This window comes from Branchiostoma belcheri, unplaced genomic scaffold (genome assembly GCF_001625305.1).
Source record: "Branchiostoma belcheri isolate BF01 breed outbred unplaced genomic scaffold, Haploidv18h27 scaffold97, whole genome shotgun sequence".
NCBI classification, from domain to species: domain Eukaryota; kingdom Metazoa; phylum Chordata; class Leptocardii; order Amphioxiformes; family Branchiostomatidae; genus Branchiostoma; species Branchiostoma belcheri.
The window spans coordinates 71,804-90,114 of record NW_017804653.1 but is presented as its reverse complement, the minus strand read 5'-3'; the positions used below and the strand labels follow the sequence as shown (position 1 = coordinate 90,114).

The following is an 18,311-nucleotide window of genomic DNA, read 5'->3' as shown; positions in this document are numbered from 1 at the left end:
ACCCCCCCCCCTGTTAAATATACTTCCCCCCTCCTGTTAAATATACTTAGTAGTACACTCCCTTGGTTACAAGCACTTTTTTTCAAGTACATGTACACGTACAGTCGTAGCTAGAACTTGGTAGGATCTATTAGGGGTAGTACACGATACATGTAGAAGTAGTGCCCACTACTCTCCTTGACAAGTGTGTTGGGCTCTTTTACGAACTTTTTACGTCCAGGGGCCTGGCGTCTGACAAATTCGACTCATAAGATTTTCACACAAAAATTTCATAAGCTTGTTCGAGACATCTTGACTCACTTTCTTCATCCTCTGGCCGCTGACCTCAAAACCTCAGTCTCAAACGCCTTAAATAAATCACAGAAAAGAAGTTACCCTGTGACCAGACTGTTTACATGGGAAAGGAACCCAAAGTACAGAGGTAGATATGACATCATGGTTTGTGTTAGTGAATAGTGGCTGGACCCAAATGTTTGGCCAAGGCTCAAAATCTACACACCGTTGCAAGTTCTTAGAACACAATATATCTTCGTTCGTCTTGTAGCCTGAGACAAAAATCTTGTCTAAATACGGAGAATGCTTTTAAGACGCCCTCTGAGTGTTGTGTTTCTTGTCGTGACTTTCTTGAGTTGTTCTTGGCATGTCTGTTGAAACGTAAGAAAAGTTCCGGAACAGGGGTTTTTCTAAAACCGCCGCAAACTAAAACCGCCACATGTGGTACTTCTGCACTTAATTTGACAGGCCCCTCACCATGTATACCGGTCTACTCATATGTCCGGCATGCTTGTCCCTGTAGAGACAAACATTGTTTACACGTGGTATACACTGTACCGGGCCTTTAAAGCCCCTGGGATGGAATATAAATGAGGTTGTCAAAAAGAAGGAGGAGTTACAGTGAAGCGGGGACTTGGGGTTGTAGTTTGGCGGCTAGGCAGGGCATTCCGTACCAACGCCGAGCGAGCTACGCAGGGCACGCAGGGCGTTCTTCCACGTTTTTAATAGCGAAAGGTACGTTTTCTGACGTAACTTTCTCGTCTGACACTTTTACTTTCAGCTGGCTTGTCTTCGAAACTGTTCAGTGAATGGAGGTACGACTTGTTTTGAGTTTGTTGTAAGGTTATAAGGTCTTGCGTTTGAAAGTTCTCGTCAGTTACAGTTTCTAGAACACGAAATTCCTGGTCGACCATGTTCCAACTTTTGAAGCAGAATCTTTGCGACTGTTTTTCGCATTTGTACACCGTTGGAAACCTCAAGACAGCGAATTTTATTCAGGTTGTAACACATAGTGTTGTTGAAAATGGTTCTACTTGTAGCTTCCGTGACTGTCACTAAAGACAGTCTTAATTGGCGGCGCCGACTTCTTGTAACAAGGGCTTGGCAACAGACAGTTAAATGATGTTTACATGTTCATCGTACGGATGTTGTTTTACATTATCTTGTCCAAAAACAAGTTAAACTATTAGAATTCACGGTACAGAAAATGTCCAACTATTCTTGTCCGCCCCCCACACACTTTGTATGCAGCTTTTGCGTACCCTTTTTCAGAAAGTCGGAACGTTGTGTTTGTGTGTCTACTGAATGTGTGTATAGTCACTGTCGGAAGGTTTAGAAAAAAAGGGGAGGCCGACTTCCTCTGAAAGATTTAAAGACTCTGGACGTATTAAAGGATTTAATGGGTGACAGCTCGAGAAAAAAACGTAACCTTGGTGCCAGAGTTTGACCTTTCAAAAAATGTGTGCGCCCCATGTAAAATGTGTGCGCCCCATGTAAAATGTGTGCGCCCCATATACCAGAAAACTCGTACTTTGTAATTGTAACACATATCTCTTCCTCAAACTTTTTTCCTGAGCTTTTTGGTTCTAAAAATGAGTGTTACAACTGCTTTTTGTAGAAGAAAAGGGGTAGAACATGTGTTTTTATGTGTACCGGACGCGGGGCAGCCCGTTGTGAGACCGTGTTTGTGGGACTGTGGGTGCCGGGCAGGCAGGGCGCATTTTACGGGTATGTCTGGGCCTCCAGCCGCCGTGAACTGACCATGTCAACAAACTACTGTCTTCCGAGTTCCGGGACGGTACATTAACTACTTGAAGTGGTGGTTAACAATTTATATGCCTCTCTTTGATTGATCATTCAGTGTATATTTAGTCTACAATCAATTTGAGTTGCTTTGCGTTCTGATGCACTGTTTAGGTCGACACCACGTACATGTATGTAGCGTTTCGCTGTAATGCGTAGTCTCGTGTAGTGTATTCCCAAAGACATGAAAATATGTGTTCCGCTACGTTGCATTTTAGGGGCGGTCTAAGGGTTTTGGGAGGCGGTCCTCTGCTCCGACAAGTTAACACGCGGTCAAGGTCGGAATATCCTTGTGTATAATCAAGGGTTAAAAAGAGAACTCCTTCATTCCATTGTATAAAAATCTCTTTCAGAAATTCCTGTTTAATTTCACATTTTATAGGTACCCCTGAACTACCCGTACCATATGTTTTGTAGCTATGTTTTGTTGTATGAATTTCATCTTCGCACACCTGCATTTGGCTAAACTCCACAACCCCCATAGTGCGTTTTGTCTACCGCCCTTCCTTGGATGAGAATTTCTTCTAAAAGAAGACCTTTTTGGAATCCTTCCCGTGCCCTTTTGCGGTTTGTCTGCTAGGCTTTATCTTGTACGCCACGGCGGAAAAAGAATCCCACGCTCCGCTGTTTTCTTTTATTGACTGTCTTGTCTGTACCAGCGAGGGTTTGTCTACGCCCGGTTTGACTCACACTTCCTCGGGCGGTTTCCTTGTCTGGTTGACCATCAAAACAGCGGTGGTCTCCTCGGCTTCGTAGCCTCAAACCTCAGACTTTTGGGTCACCTCTACCTTGAACTTCACACTGGATTTGTCAAGATAACCTTGCTTCCTGAGTGCTGGGATATTGTTGCAGTGGCTCCTGGATATGTTTTCTTTGATAGGCTAACTCTTCGGTTTGTTGAAATGTCTCCTTGGCTTCGTAGCCTCAAACCTCGGGCTTTTTGGGTCACCTCTACCTTGAACTCCACACTTTTGAAGGATTTGTCAAGCTAACCTTGGTTCCTGAGTGCCGGGATATTGTTGCAGTGGCGCCTGGATATCTTTTCTTTGATAGGCTAACTCTTTGGTTTGTTGAAATGTCTCCTTGGCTTCGTAGCCTCACACCTCAGGCTTTTTGGGTCACCTCTACCTTAAACTTCACACTTTTCGGTGCTGAAGGATTTGTCAAGCTAACCTTGCTTCCTGAGTGTCGGGATATTGTTGCAGTGGCGCCTGGATATGTTTTCTTTGATAGGCTAACTCTTCGGTTTGTTGAAATGTCTCCTTGGCTTCGTAGCCTCAAACCTCAGGCTTTTTGGGTCACCTCTACCTTGAACTTCACACTGGACTTGTCAAGCTAACCTTGCTTCATGAGTGCCGGAATATTGTTGCAGTGGCGCCTGGATATGTTTTCTTTGATAGGCTAACTCTTCGGTTTGTTGAAATGTCTGTAGGTCACGGTCGCCAGCCGTGCCGTATGGTTACCACCTGCACATGACGTCATCTGGACTATACCATCGGAAACGTTGGCAAGGGGTGGTCGGACGCTTGTGTCACTAGAAGGAAATGGCTAGAGAAAGAGATAGGAAAATACTCCTTTTTTTATTAAATCTAGAAGCGACATGAACAGTTACGATTGAACAAGCACGCTTTTCAGGTACCGGAAGACACCTGTTGACCTCTGACCTCCCGAACAGACAGATCTTTATCTGCAGCTGCTCACCTGTGTTTACAGCTTGTCTGCCTCCTTCAGGTGATCACCAAGGTCACACAGAGGTCATCGTCAAAATGAGACTCGCAGAGGTCGTTTTTTCACAGCTGGTGGTTCTACCTTCATGCGCATGCGCGAAAAGGCATCGTTGATGAAAATGTTGAAGATTTCAATGTTATTTTATTTTATTCTATTCTTATTTTATTTATTTATTTTCCGTCATATTTAAACAGGGTGAACCACTCAGTGATGGCACTGCTTTTCAGTATAAACGGATCATCCCTTGGCCTGAAACTTTAGTATGTACCACGTCTAGTCTAGTTCAAGGTTAAACACACCGCCCAGACGTAGGCTAAAGCCAGGGGTCGGTCAAGGTCATTACCGCAACCGAGACAAGGGCTTAGACACAGGGGAGCATGTCACAATGGCGGCTTTCAGACCGGTCTTGTGGTTTAACCGCGCTGAGGAAAAAAAAGGTCGTATAAACACAGTTGTTTCTCTGTTCAATGGCAGGTCTCCGCGGAGTTATAGGGTCTAACCTGTATTTACTCCGGGGACCACCCCGGCGAGAGACGGGACCGCTTTGCGTGCAAGGAATAGTCCCGCCGCAAAGCAGGAAGGTCGGGACTTGTAAATGATGTGTTAAACATTTACATAGCGCGCTCTGCGGACAATAAATACTTGCTTTGTAGACTTGAGGACCGCAAAAACACCCCAGAGGACTGTAACAAAAAAAGTAAAGACTAGGCAACAACATTTCTTAAATATTGCCAGGAATGGCATTTAACTGATACGTAGAACAAGGAGGTTTAAAATTTTGTGTAGACAGTTTAAAAACTTCGTTACAAAGATAATAGATATGATTGCTTTGATATGCTACCTTTTCTTCGTTTTGATTGGCCAAAGGAGCAACCAATGGTGACCCCGAAACAGAAATGTTTGCAATACCAATTGAACTGTACTTTTGCACATAACATATAAATATTACATTACTTCAACTCCATATTGCTTTAGAAAATATGCCTTTCTGGAAAGTAGGTCGATAAGTTGAAAAAACCCATTTGTCTCTGACAATTCTGACAAATCCTACTTGACATATATTTGTATTAGCCCAAGCAATCGTCATTGTTCACGACCCCTGTACCCCCCTCCCCCCTGTCCAACACTTCTGTATATATTCATTGTCCGTTGTTTATTTTTGTTGTCACACGTGTGGGTTTCTCCGCACTGCCCTTTGGGCGACCAATCAGCGACACGATGACAGATACGAGAAAGGGTTCAAATTTAAACCTTGGCGACCGTTGAGAAATTCCCTAGCATCTAATTATCCGTCTGTTCTGTGGGCCGCGGGGTACAGGGCATAAATAAACTTGACCTTGGACGCTCCAGGTGAGCGCCATAAGGAAGGGCGATGATTGACAGCTCGGCAGACGAGAATTTGTGCAGAAAGACATGCGGAAGGAATTGATACCCCAGAGAGGTCTTGGAACGTGCCGTCTGTCGTATGACAGCGGTTTTAGATTCAAATTGAGCGACAAGTACTGATTAAAGTCTGATAGAGTTATCACCTGGACATATAGCAAGAAACCAGAACAAGATGTTATAATTCGCATCAACGTTCTTCTTTTTTCACCAATTTGGTTTTTGTACCATTATATGTTGAATGGTGTCCTTCAATAGCCTCTACCAGGCCTTCCTACGGGGGTACGGATCCTAGAATTCGGTAAAAAAAACGGAAATAGTTTAGTAATAGCCAGGAGAGTCAGTCTATGAGAGGTATGGTCGGTACTTTTTTATTTGGTAGTCCTTCCATTAATTAAATAAAAAGACTTTTCTAGATCTACCATCCTAATTCACAAACTACAACGTTTTCTCAAAGTACTAAGTAACTAAGGAAACTTTTCTATCCCTTACAATGGATGTTACAAATTATATACAATGTAATTATGCATACATCAGAAAAGACGTAATAAGTAGAGTTAACATTACGCGTAAACGTTAAGATATAATTCTGTTTGTTTGTTTGTTTGTTTGTTTGTTTGTTACTTTGGAGTGAATACAATTGCTGTCCTCACAAGATAGTATGTAATGGATCGTCCCCTTGTCTCAGACATGCTACCCTAAGATATATTTTGTTTGTTTGTTTGTTTTGTTTGTTTGTTGGTTACTTGAGAGTGAGTACAAAAATGTTGTCCCCACAACGTAACATGTAATGGACGGTCCCCTTGTCTCAGACACCCTACAATGTCGAAGCGGTAGCGCACTCAACATGCCACAATACAGACCCTATTATTACTACAGTCAACCTCCAAACCGGACATTATTATACCACAATCATGTCTCAATACACCATATCATTACATACTAGGCAGGGCACGCTAATATAGTGGTCACAGCGGGATACTGTAAAGTAGGTCCTTATGGTCCTGAAACCCTTTATTGGAGGGGTCGCAAAGCGGTGTGGGTAAGGGGGTCAAGTCTGCCATATCTCTGAATGTCATTTGCAGCTGTGTACCAAGTTTATCGTCACGAAGATAAGAGTACCCTGGTGACGAGCTGAAGTACTCTCGTACTCAGGGCACGAAGTATCTCGAACATAAAATTTAATACTTTTTAATACTTTGACCTTCTGGCTTTTTAGAAGGCCAAGGATGTACTGGATTTGTTTATTCGTAAGCCAAACACAACCGAGCAACCAGAAGTTCGGTCAAAGTTCCATTTGTATAAAGTTTTCAACAATTTACAAAGTATAGTCCCAAGTTGTGACGCTCTGTTGGCTTCGGTGTCAAATTCTTGTTCTCAAAAGGCTTATGCCATGAAAGAAGGAAGGCAGACTGAACAAGAATGTCTGGGTGTTCCTCAAAGATTCTTACCTCTCTTCTTTCCTTGTATGAAGAAACCAGAGAGATAATCTTTTAGTTCTAGAAACGACAGATTCGTGAAGCCAAACATTAAATCCTAGCTGGAGGGACCAGATATACCCAGGTCACAGCAAGTAATTTTTATGGATGACATCAGCGCGCGCATTAATTTTCGCTTGATTTCGGGGGGGGGGGAAGAAATTTTGTTACCTTCTGACAGTGGTCAACATGCCAAAAATGGGCAAAGATGTCTGCTGCCATGCCGGAACGTGGATGGCAGATAACTATGAAGAGAGGAGACAAGAAAAGGCTCTGATTCAATGTTTTGTTTCTTACTATGGTGCAGTGATATGTGATGCTGGCTGTGTATATGTGATGATCCCACCGAATAAAAACCATTTGTACAATGATTGAGTCAAAATTCTAAAATGTAGGAACCTTGTTTTTTCGGCCCGCCTTGTTTTGTTTTCGCCCGCTCGCATTAGATTTGGAGTCTGCGGAGGATGTCATCCATAAAATTTACTTACTTGTGGGACAACAGTGGTCTGCTATGTTGCACAGCCATGTCGTGATTTCACCAGACAGTCTGGTAAAATTTGCCCGTCCTTGAGAATTTTATCATGTACAGGAGGACCAGACAGTGATAATGGTTTCCAAGTGAGGACCTGTATCAGACTACACCCTCGCGTGACAGAACCAAAACACCCCGTCACATTCAGCGCCTACAAGCCGATGGCTGCAAAACGTTTGGCTTCAGGCCAAGGCGTTAAAAATTCAGCAACAAATCCTTTCCAAATCCTTCCTTTTCATTCTAAAAGACACAATGAGTAAGGCAAATGGGCTTGTTAAGGTACAGTCGCCTTTAGACGGAAGTTGGCTTCAATTCTCGTCAGAAAATGTGTCAGAAAACATAAATCGTTAAAACGTCGTCTGCAAAAAAAAATTCCCGCCATTTTTTTCTGTCACTGAATAAATAGGATTTACGACCAATTCTATAGTATAAGGCCTTCATAAAATCTGTGGATTACTGCCACCAAATCTAGTCAGTAGCCTCCAGGTCTCTGACAGACAACATTTAAGTCGTCAGAAAACATGAATCGTCAAAATAAACGTCGTCAGCAAAAAAATTCCCGCCATTTTTTTCTGTCACTGAATAAATAGGATTTACGAGCAATTCTATAAGTCCTCTACATAAAATCTGTGGATTACTGCCACCAAATCTAGTCAGTAGCCTCCAGCTCTCTGACAGACAACATTTAAGTCGTCAGAAAACGAGTATTGTCGGTGACATGACAATGTTTCACGGTACACTGCATAGGCTGATCGAAAACTGAGCTGTTTCGCTTCGTCTACGACTCCAGAAAATCGTAAGACTTTCGCATACACAGAGACAGATACTCTCTCTTTTTTGTATTTACACAACATAGTAACTGTCAGTGAACACCTAGAAATGTTGGCTAGGGATTTAAATCTTGTACAACGAGCTGGGCTATGTAATGCAATGTCTTACATGCTTGTTCTAGCCTACCAACAATACGTTTCTATTGTTGAATACCTTCACTAGGATAGGTTCACACTTTCTATTGTAACCGTGTGTTTGTATCATATCTTCGAGATATTCTCTTATCCCATAATTGGAAAGAATGTCTGTGGTTGATTATGTGTCACTTGAAAAGGTGATATTTATCAAAATGTTAGCAGAATGTGCTAGTAGGACTAGTGTAGACGGTTGCGTGTTCGAGTCCCACTTTAGTTAAAAGCCTAACCTGGGGGCATTGTGTTAGTGGTGTGTACCACCTGTAAAATTGCCAATAATGATTTAAGGTTTTCGCGAATTAGAGAATTCGTGCCACCTACGGGCTAGGGTAGACGGTTCTTTTGTGTCCTTTGTAAACACAGATTATTTTTTACTTATGTCATATGTACAACAAATACGTCTCTTTTTGTGTGTTTAGGACAAATCACTCAGGGTTGCTATGACAGTTCTATTTGGGGTCCCTTGTACACTTTGTGTAGTCTTTACCAGGCTTCGGGAAGTGGCTGGAAAGAGTAGAAATTGGCCAAATAGACAGATAACATGCCAGGGTGCGGCAAGTGTACCAACTCCCCTGGTATGTTGTTATCTGTCTATTTGGCCTTGCCAATTTCTAGTCTTTTCAGCCGCTTCCGAAGCCTGGTAGAGGCTACACTTTGGGGTGGTAACCATAATTATAATGCCTTTGGCAACAAATTACATCTCCGTACAAGGTGTGACAAATGCCCCCCCCCCCCTTAAACAACACACACATTTGCTGCCTAGCCTCCTGTGCAGGCCTCCGGGCGGGTGGGAGTTATACTGCGTTAATTTTATAGAATTCTTACTAGCCCGTTCTTTTGCCGGCCATCCTACAACCAGCCGCCTAGAGAAGGTTTGTACCCGGTCTGGTTGTAGGATGGCCGGCAAAAGAACGCGTTAAAAATTCTTAGAACGCAGTATCAAAACCCCCACCCACCCGGAGGCCTGCACAGGAGGCTACGCAGCGAAGGTGTACCCAAAGTGTAGCCTCTACCAGGCTTCGTAAGCGGCTAGAAAGAGTAGAAATTGGCAAGGCCAAATAGACAGATAACAACATACCAGGGGAGTTGGTATACGTACATTTGCTATAGCACGTTGACCAGGGTCACGCTATATGTGTACGTGTGAGAAATGTTGCTGCATTACTTATGCCGCCACACGTGCGGATCGTACAGGCTCTAGTGACGATGAACACCTTCCGGTACAATGGGCTCTTTTAGACAAGTCGGTCATTTGCTGTCACCAAGGTCAAGGTCAGAGCAATGCAACAGTCCCCGTCTTGAAAGTTCTTCTCACCCAGTTTGTGATAGACAGTTGTATCTCATGTTTGTTTGTTTGCTTGTTTGTTTGTGCAACTATTAAAACCGTAGATGCTCTCTGTGAGTGACAATATTCTGTATGGTATTGGCTTGCGATTTTTAAATCTGTTCTGCAGCCATATGATAAATCATACAAAACGACAACAAATTCAGAGCCCTACATATGTGCTGCTACTTTTGTCTTGTTTCTCTTTGACAGCCTTCAACGACATGTTTTGGCATGTTTTACAAAGTTATGGCATGTTTTGGAAAGTTATTGTACGTTTTAGAAAGTTATGATACGTTCTGGAAAACGCATCTCTCTCTTTCTCTCTCTCTCCTCTCTCTCTCTCCCTCTCTCCCTCTCTTCCTCCCGTTCTCTTCCCCTTCTCTCTTTCTCTCCCTCTCCCCTCTCTCCTTCTCTCCCTCTCTATCTCTCTGTCTTCGTCCCCCTTCTCTCTCCCTCCCTCTCTCTCTCCCTCTCTCCCTCCCCCTTCTCTCTCCCTCTCTCTCTTTCCCTCTCAGTAAGCATGTCACGGTAACAGATTTTTCGGCGCCGGTAATAAAAACAATAAGGTCGCCTGTAATCTTTAGACCGTCTCATGCCAGGCCCATACCACCAGAACATGACACCGCTTCACGTCTCTCTTGGGGGCAGTTTGTTCTTGACATTAAACCGGGGCGTTCCTGACAGGGTTCATCCTTCGGGGCTCGGTCTCGTCCGCCCCCGACTGTGGGAAAAATGTCGTCTCGGTGGGAGACGGACGATCTATCAGGTGGAATTGATCACGAAAAGAAATGGGTTACGTGAACGACGAGACGGTTTGACGATCTTGAGCGCGTGTGTGTCTGTGTGAGTCTGGGTTTGCAGATCTTTGCACGGAAAGGGCGTTGACGTTGTCTCGGCTGTTAGGGACGAGGAATCTCTTCTCGTGAAATCGCGAACATCTGTGGCTGTCTGTTAGCCTCTAACAGGCTTCGGAAGCGGCTGGGAAGAGTACAAATTTGGCCGAATAGACATTGGCAGCAATTGTACTCTTTTAGTGGAACAACAACTGCCCTGGCATGTTATCTGTCTATCTGTGCTCTGCATTTCTGGAAAAAAAGAGCCGAATCAGCATATCTGCTTGGAGACTAGTCTCGCTGACTCTCGCCTGGTGTTCTCGCGAGAAACGGAATCGTCTAAAAGCACAGAATCATCTAAAAACACATTATTTCTACTGTTAGAATCTAGCCACTCTGGAATCTAGCCTCGGTGCCAGAATGTTGCCAGGACCAGTATACAGACTAGCTGATTGTCTCCAGAGGCGAAGCAACATGTCAACTTGGGGCTGTCTGGCATCCAGGCTATAGTTTATAATAATAAAATCGTGTTAAAATGTAGGGAATATAGATGTACTCCAGGTGAAGCCCACCCTCTTCGCATGTTTATTCTTTGCGGCAACTTCAAGTGGGTAATCTGACGCCACCAACAAAGCTGCACCTGACCCGGGAGTCCGTGTGTAAAGTCGCGCACAATAGCTGTGCATGTTCGAGTGTTTATGTGTTCACGTCCTCTCATACTAGCCTCCATAGCATGCCAAAAACTGGGGGTCTTCAGGGTCTTTGATTTTTATGCGCTACTAGTATTTTCTGATTGCATATAGACAACATAGCCGGCCTGGTTGAATTACCCCCGTTTTTTGAACTGGGCTAATCAGAAAACAGCCGAAGACCACCAAACCCCAGTTCTATAAGCCTGCTACGGAGGCTGCTAACACACGACTCTGTAACTTACTTCAGACCCTTTGTAGCGTATCATATCACATTGTTTCTTGTGCTTTCTTAGTACTTATACTAAATAAGCCTCGTAGAGGAAAATCTGAGTATTTTGCGCGTATTTTACGCGTTTTTTGCGTGCGGCAATTTGTATATTTTTACTAGTGGTCCGTGTTTTGTATTTTCATAGCGCTTTCTTGGCTGCACTACGTTTATATATTTTTGTGTGTTTATTTATTTATATTTTTATGCTTTTTTAGGTTGCTTCTAAATACGCACCAGAAACGTATGTGCGTTCAGTTATTCATTTGAAATTGCCTTTTATAAACGTTGTCGGCAATCGCAAGAACATATTGCCTTGTAAGAAATAGAAATGAATACTTGAAGCTTATAGAAGCTTGAATTCATATGTGGCATTGTACACATGTGGCAGTGTCACCTTGATTTTGTTAGATGTTAAATGATTGCTTTATCTAGAGATGAAAAATACTGGCACTAAACTATAAGTAAGGTAGATGTTGAGTAGGGTAAAGTCTGACATGCGAATTTCATGATCACTGTCTGCCAGGTTTTTTTAAGCATGACCCGACAGCTGGACAAAGCTAGAAAATATCCGAGACATTTTCTGTTGGGCAAAATACCTGTCTGTACCACAGTGCAGACTGCACTGTACTTATAATTCCTACAATGCCTGTTACGTAGTGTTTGCCAAGGCATACTTTTCGCAGAGGGCATGTGAATTAAGGCAATGGGGCACATCATACATAATGATTGGGCATGTATCGTTGTGGTGTGTTTGAATTACGACAACATAGAGCGAAATATGAACTATGAAGCAAGTTAAAACTGTAGTATCCAATACAAGAAATTGGACTCACACAAATTTTCGACTGTACAACTCCAGTCTTTAGTCAAGAAATGAGCAATCCACCGCTTCCGTGACGTCATGCAGATAACACACGTGACTCCGTGAGCAGTGGATCATAGGTTGCAGAAAGTCTGTGGCGCCCCCCGTCTCAGAGAAATTTGGGTGAATGTTGGATATTACAGTGTAAACTTGCTTCATAATGATTTCTACCAACACAGATGAACTTTCAAGATAGAGCGAAATACAATCACCACTAGAAAAGACTACAAAACGCCGCAAAAACACGTGCGAAACAACCCTACATCTGCTTGGAGATTAGGTATGATCTCTAAATTACCAAAACGTCACCTCGCACAGCAGACAGTCTATTACTGAGGAAATTGGTACTTTTCTTCCAAACAGAGCAGTCGTCTAGTTGACATTTGCATGCGGTGTTTTATCCAAGGGGGACCCAGTTCCTAACAAAACATGGCGCCAAGAAAATTAACCAATGGCGTTGGCGCTAACATAAGTGGCTATAACTAATGACATCGTATGTTGTTGTAATGTTCATTGAAGATATGATCTCTAAAAAATTGGATTTGTTATCTAGAATGAAAGAAGATACGAATATCCTTGCTTGATCTCATTAGTGCTGCGTAAATTTGATTGGACGAAATCAAACACACATGACCGAGATGTTCGAATCGTCTGTTCAGTTACAAGTTGAGTGACAAGAGATGGGGGGGGGGGGGCAAAAACTTCGAAATTGGGGAAAAATGGAAAAACGATGATACTGCTTGTATCCAATGCAATTTCAGGGCCGCAAAACTGGAAAAATACTGAATAAGGCAATCTGTATGATATTGACGCATACTGTCCCACATTACCGCATTTGAATCAGCATTTCATACATGTAAAACTGCAGAAACAAGCCCCAAGATTAGTACTTTTTTTTCGGGGTTGTACCCTAAAAATCAACCTAGGTCCTTCCAGTAACCGTTTTTCGTCAGGATTTGGGGCACTTTTTCTCCATGAATGTCGATATACATTGGGACAGTGTTGTTTCAACTTTGAATGTAGATAAGTGACTAGAATATTGACTTTGAAAGATCTGGTTTCCAATCCCTTAAAACTTCACTGGGTGCCTTTAAGATAGTTCCTAAATACTACAAAAAGGGTAAATACACATGTCACGTTTCAAATCTGTGTTTACACTGAAAAATTCGAGGTTGTATTCAAGATGGCGTCACATGATCTTTACCTAACCAAATAAAGACACCTGTACAGACTCCGTGTTGTCTTAGACCTAAGTAAAGGCTTTCTTTACGACAGGTGTGTTATGTTTTCTCTAAGGGGTTAGGGTAGAAGAAAGCCTGGGTGGTTTTCTTAACACCTGAGAGATATGCTTGGTATGTTTGGATGTCGGCCATTTTTTGTGAGGGTCTCTCAAGGGCAAATTGTTTGGAACATCTTTCTACATGTGTGAGTATTGTAGCTAGCTTTCACCAATTTTTCAGACGTTTTGAATTATTTTCTGTGGTACGAGTTATGCTCTAGATGATTATTTCTACAAATATTAAACACTCGATTTTTCGCTGCATTGAAGTACGCTTCTAAACATTAGATGCGGTGTTTTCTACAGCTCTCTTCTTCGTAGTGTAGTAATACATGATACGCGGTAGGGGTCGCTTTTACACAAAAATGCCCGAGTGACAAAGGCGAGTAATTAGAGTTAAACATGGCTTGGGGCGAGGTCATTTCCAGGCCACTGCCATTATAACGAGCTAGTCAGATAAAAACACAGCCCGCAGGTACATAAATACGCTGCTTCAGTAGTTCACTAGCACAATACTTACGCATCATTATGTGCCTGTAACAACGCTTCCTGGGGTGAAGGTCGTTGTGTTTCGCGGTTAGCCTCAAGCCAGCTTTTCTTTCCTTTACAACTCCACATTGTTGGAGATTAGAGCTTTGTAAGGGGGATCTAGTCCCCTATTACAACCCATAAGTGCCGCTTTCAAAGCTTTACCTACATCCTTCGTTCCTTCCTGTGGCCACAGCAAGTAAATTTTATGGATGACATCCTCCGCAGACTGCAAATCTAATGCGAGCGGGCGAAAAAAAACAAGGCGGGTCGAAAAAAACAAGGTTCCTATCTTTTAGAATGTTGACTTAATCATTGTGCAAATGGTTTTTATTCAGTGGGAATATCACATATACACAGCCAACATCAGATATCACTACATATACACAGCCAACATCAGATATCACTACATTAAAGTAAGAATTAAACAAAACATTAAATCCGAGCCTTTTCTTGTCTCCTCTCTTTATAGTTATCTGCCATCCATCTTTCGGCATCTTTGCCCATTTTCGGCATGTTGACCACTGTCAGAAGGCAACAATTTTTTTCCCCCTCAAAATCAGGCGAAAATTAATGCGCGCGCTGATGTCATCCATAAAAATTACTTGCTGTGGCCTAAGTAGCACTTTCAAAGCTTTACGTACAGGCCTTCGCTCCTTCCTATGTTGACATACGGACGGAACTTTGTTTTGACAGGAAAGTTCGTCCTAGAACTCCCACAGGTGTCAGGGTGGACGGTTTGACAAACAGGGTTCGTCATTTGATTGACAGCTCGGTCGGACAACACGATAGATAACCATCGGCCGGCAGATGTGCAGGGAAGATGTTGTCATGTCCGATACATTTTTGCTGAGCAGACACCTAGATCGCTGAACATCTGTTGAAAATCCTCTGTTAATTCGCATAGAAGAATTTCAAGAAAGACGAATTGCTAGATTTTGTTGTAGGAACATATGGACTATGTGCCATATGAAATACGTAGAAAACAAACCACATTTCAACGTAATAACGGCACACTCGAAGTTTTTCAACTTATATTCATGCCGCCACCAACACGGGACAATACAGTACTCATTTTCACCTGAGCGAAGTGAGGAAAGCCGTGTAAAGTGTCTTTTCCAAGGGCACAAGATCGGTGGCATGTCAGGACTCAGGACTCGAACTCGGGACCTCTTGGTTCCGAGTCGAGCACTCTGCCGTTTAATACACCACACGACCCCATCTGATTGGAGTTTACTATTGCTAAAACAAGTCTTTCTTAGAATAGAAAAAAAACATGTCTGTCACATCGCAAATATTGGGCTATCTTACAACTTCCGTTGGGTTTATTGGTACTACCGGGGGATGGCCCAACAAATGACCGCCGGTAACCCCGACATCTTGTACCAGCACACATAACCTCCAAGCAGATCCCTTTCGGTGGCAAAAAGACAGTATCAAATTGGCCAGGCAATATCCATTAGCCAGAGAAGGTCGCCAGATTGCCATATATAAAAAGGTAACGATCATTTCCCAGTAACCTCTGCTTGGAGAGTAGTACGTATACACACTGGTATATCTCTCTGTCTCTACTCTCCAAGCAGATCCATTCTTAGCCTGGTGTCCGGTCGATCGTGGTTGGGGCGGGTTCTCTTCGGGGCTGCAGGAGCTCTTCCCCGCCGGACTCAGCTAGGTTCCCCCGGTAGGTTTTCATTCGGGGAAGGGGACGATCAAATTGATAATGGTACCCGAGTAGTCATTTTTCGGGTGCGGCAAAGAGTACTCTCTGGCGGACCAACTCCCTTGGCATGTTATCTCTCTATTTGGCTGATTTTTACTCTTTCCAGCCGCCTCCCGAAGCCTGGTAGAGGCTAGTTGCAATTGGCCAATGGTTCCAGACCGACAGTATTATGAGTATAGATAGACTCCCCTGAGAATCTGCTTGGAGATTATCTCTCCACATCTACATCTGACAACCTGTCTATCTTCTGAGGTACAACCACAGATAACGAGTAATCGGTCTAGTAGTTCTCAGAAAACTATTGTCCACCCATGCAACATCTGCTTTCAGTTAGATGTGGGGTCTTCTTGAGAAGTGCGGTTTGATGAACTGCGAGGAAATTTTGAATCGCATGTTTACTGTCATGTTCACAGATATTGACAAGGACTAAATCATTGACCAAGAAGGTTATGAACAGATATTATCAGCTGTGCATGTTGTCCTTATTTGTTATTATTGTATAGTCTCTACCAGACTAACTACGCTGGCTATATATAGGAGAATATTTGCCGGGGGAGTTTGGCCGCCTTGTAGGTTTGACTTGGGAGGGAAAGAAACTACCTCCCCGCGGCCGGACTCCCTTGGCCAATTTTACTCTCTTTTTTGCCGCGAATTCTACGATCCGAATACTATTCCCGTAAAAATGTAAGGAGTAACCCCCCTCCCCACAGCCCTCTTCCCAATCTTCGTTCTAAGATTGCTGATGTCCTTGCCCTTCAGTTCCCCCATCCATATCCCCGTGTTGTAGGTGAACCTGAGGTCACCAGGTCGTGTCTGGGACCTCTCCCCGGGCTGGGACCGCTCCCCACCGGCCGGACCTGTGTCTGATCTACGGTATGTAATCAGCCCGGTTTATCTGCGGTCCTGTGGTCTTCTGGCCGAGGGTTTTATAATAAATCACTTGAACACCCGATGAAGACAAGTTGTCGGAAGTGGGAACACGCTGGTTCAGGAGTGTGGAGTTTTTCCGTGCTCACTTCGCCTAATCTGGAATCCAGGCTGCTTCAAGGGCATATATTAGCCTCTGCCAGGCTTCGGAAGCGGCTGACTTGAACACCCGGTGAAGACAAGTTGTCGGAAGTGGGAACACGCTGGTTCAGGAGTGTGGAGTTTTTCCGTGCTCACTTCGCCTAACCTGGAATCCAGGCTGCTTCAAGGGCAAACGATAGCCTCTACCAGGCTTCGGAAGCGGCTGACTTGAACACCCGGTGAAGACAAGTTGTCGGAAGTGGGAACACGCTTGTTCAGGAGTGTAGAGTTTTTCCGTGCTCACTTCGCCTAACCTGGGATCCGGGCTGCTTCGAGGACGTACACTAGCCTCTACCAGGCTTCGGAAGCGGCTGACTTAAAGACACGGTGAAGACAAGTTGTCGGAAGTGGGAACACGCTGGTTTAGGAGTGTGGAGTTTTTCCGTGCTCACTTCGCCTAACCTGGGATCCAGGCTGCTTCAAGGGCAAACGATAGCCTCTACGAGGCTTCGGAAGCGGCTGACTTGAACACCCGGTGAAGACAAGTTGTCGGAAGTGGGAATACGCTAGTTCAGAAGTGTGGAGTTTTTCCCTGTTCACTTCGCCTAACCTCGAATCCAGGCTGCTTCAGTGGCAAACTATAGCCTCTAGCAGGCCTAGGAAGCGGCCGGAAATAGTAGAAATTGGCCAAATAAACAGATACCGTTTGATCGTAGCAATCTCAAACAGGCTTCGCGAGGCGGCAAATACTCCTTTAACAGACCAACTCCCCTGGCATGTTATCTGTGTTTTGACCGATTTCTACTCTTTCCAGCCGCTTCCAAAGCCTGGTAGAGGCTAGGCTCTAGGGCCAACATGCCCCGAAGGAAATTTTGACTGAGATAGGCGCTCCAAGGTCTGTTTAGTTCTGCAATCGAATATTATCTCCTAATATATACTATAGATATAACGTTACATAGGTATATATATATATATTTTAGCAAAAAAAAAGTTAAAACTCACAATTGTAATTGGCTATTAGATGTACCTATGCTAGCCTCAATTGTTTAGTAAGTAGGATTCTATGATTTTGTATTTCTGTTTCAAAGCTTTATCTCTGTGACTCGGCTTGGAGATTAGCCATAGGAATGACGTGTTGTAAAAAACAAGTCAACACGTACCGGACAAATCGCGAGTTCGTTATTTGCACGCTGACAGGACTTGTATGGGTGTTTGTCCTCGTTTGAATTTTCAATACAGTTCCGAGGTCAAACCACGTCTGTCTAACCATCAGGGACGTCAATTAAGTATTGATTAATTAGTTAAATCTTTGAAATAAATAATTTGTTCTTCGTCGATGAAAGTAGACATTCAGGTAATGAGATACACAAAGATTTTTTTTACTCAAGAAAACAGTAGATAGACAGATAGATAAGTTTTTATATTTTACGCATGCAGATTGAAAAGTTTGTAGTGTACAAGGTTGCATGGAAAATATTTTTGCAGTCGCTGGCGAATGACATTATACACTTTTACTAATCTCCAAGCAGATCCTAGGGTGGCAAAAAGACAGTACCAGTCAGTATCCCTTCGCCAGAGAGGGCCCATTCCTTGGGTGGCGTATGGACCCTCTTTGGCCAACGGATACTGCCT

The 18,311-nt window shown here is 43.5% G+C and overlaps 1 protein-coding gene across 1 annotated transcript in view; it reads left to right on the top strand.

Annotated features, from left to right (window-relative positions):
• The first annotated feature begins 949 nt into the window (after window positions 1-949).
• Window positions 950-18,311, top strand: part of LOC109461914 (homeobox protein Mohawk-like) — a 33,728-nt gene continuing 16,366 nt past the window's right edge. The window contains exon 1 of the mRNA XM_019758391.1: window positions 950-1,008. The gene's annotated coding sequence lies outside the window, so the exon portion shown is untranslated. The remainder of the gene's footprint in view (window positions 1,009-18,311) is intronic.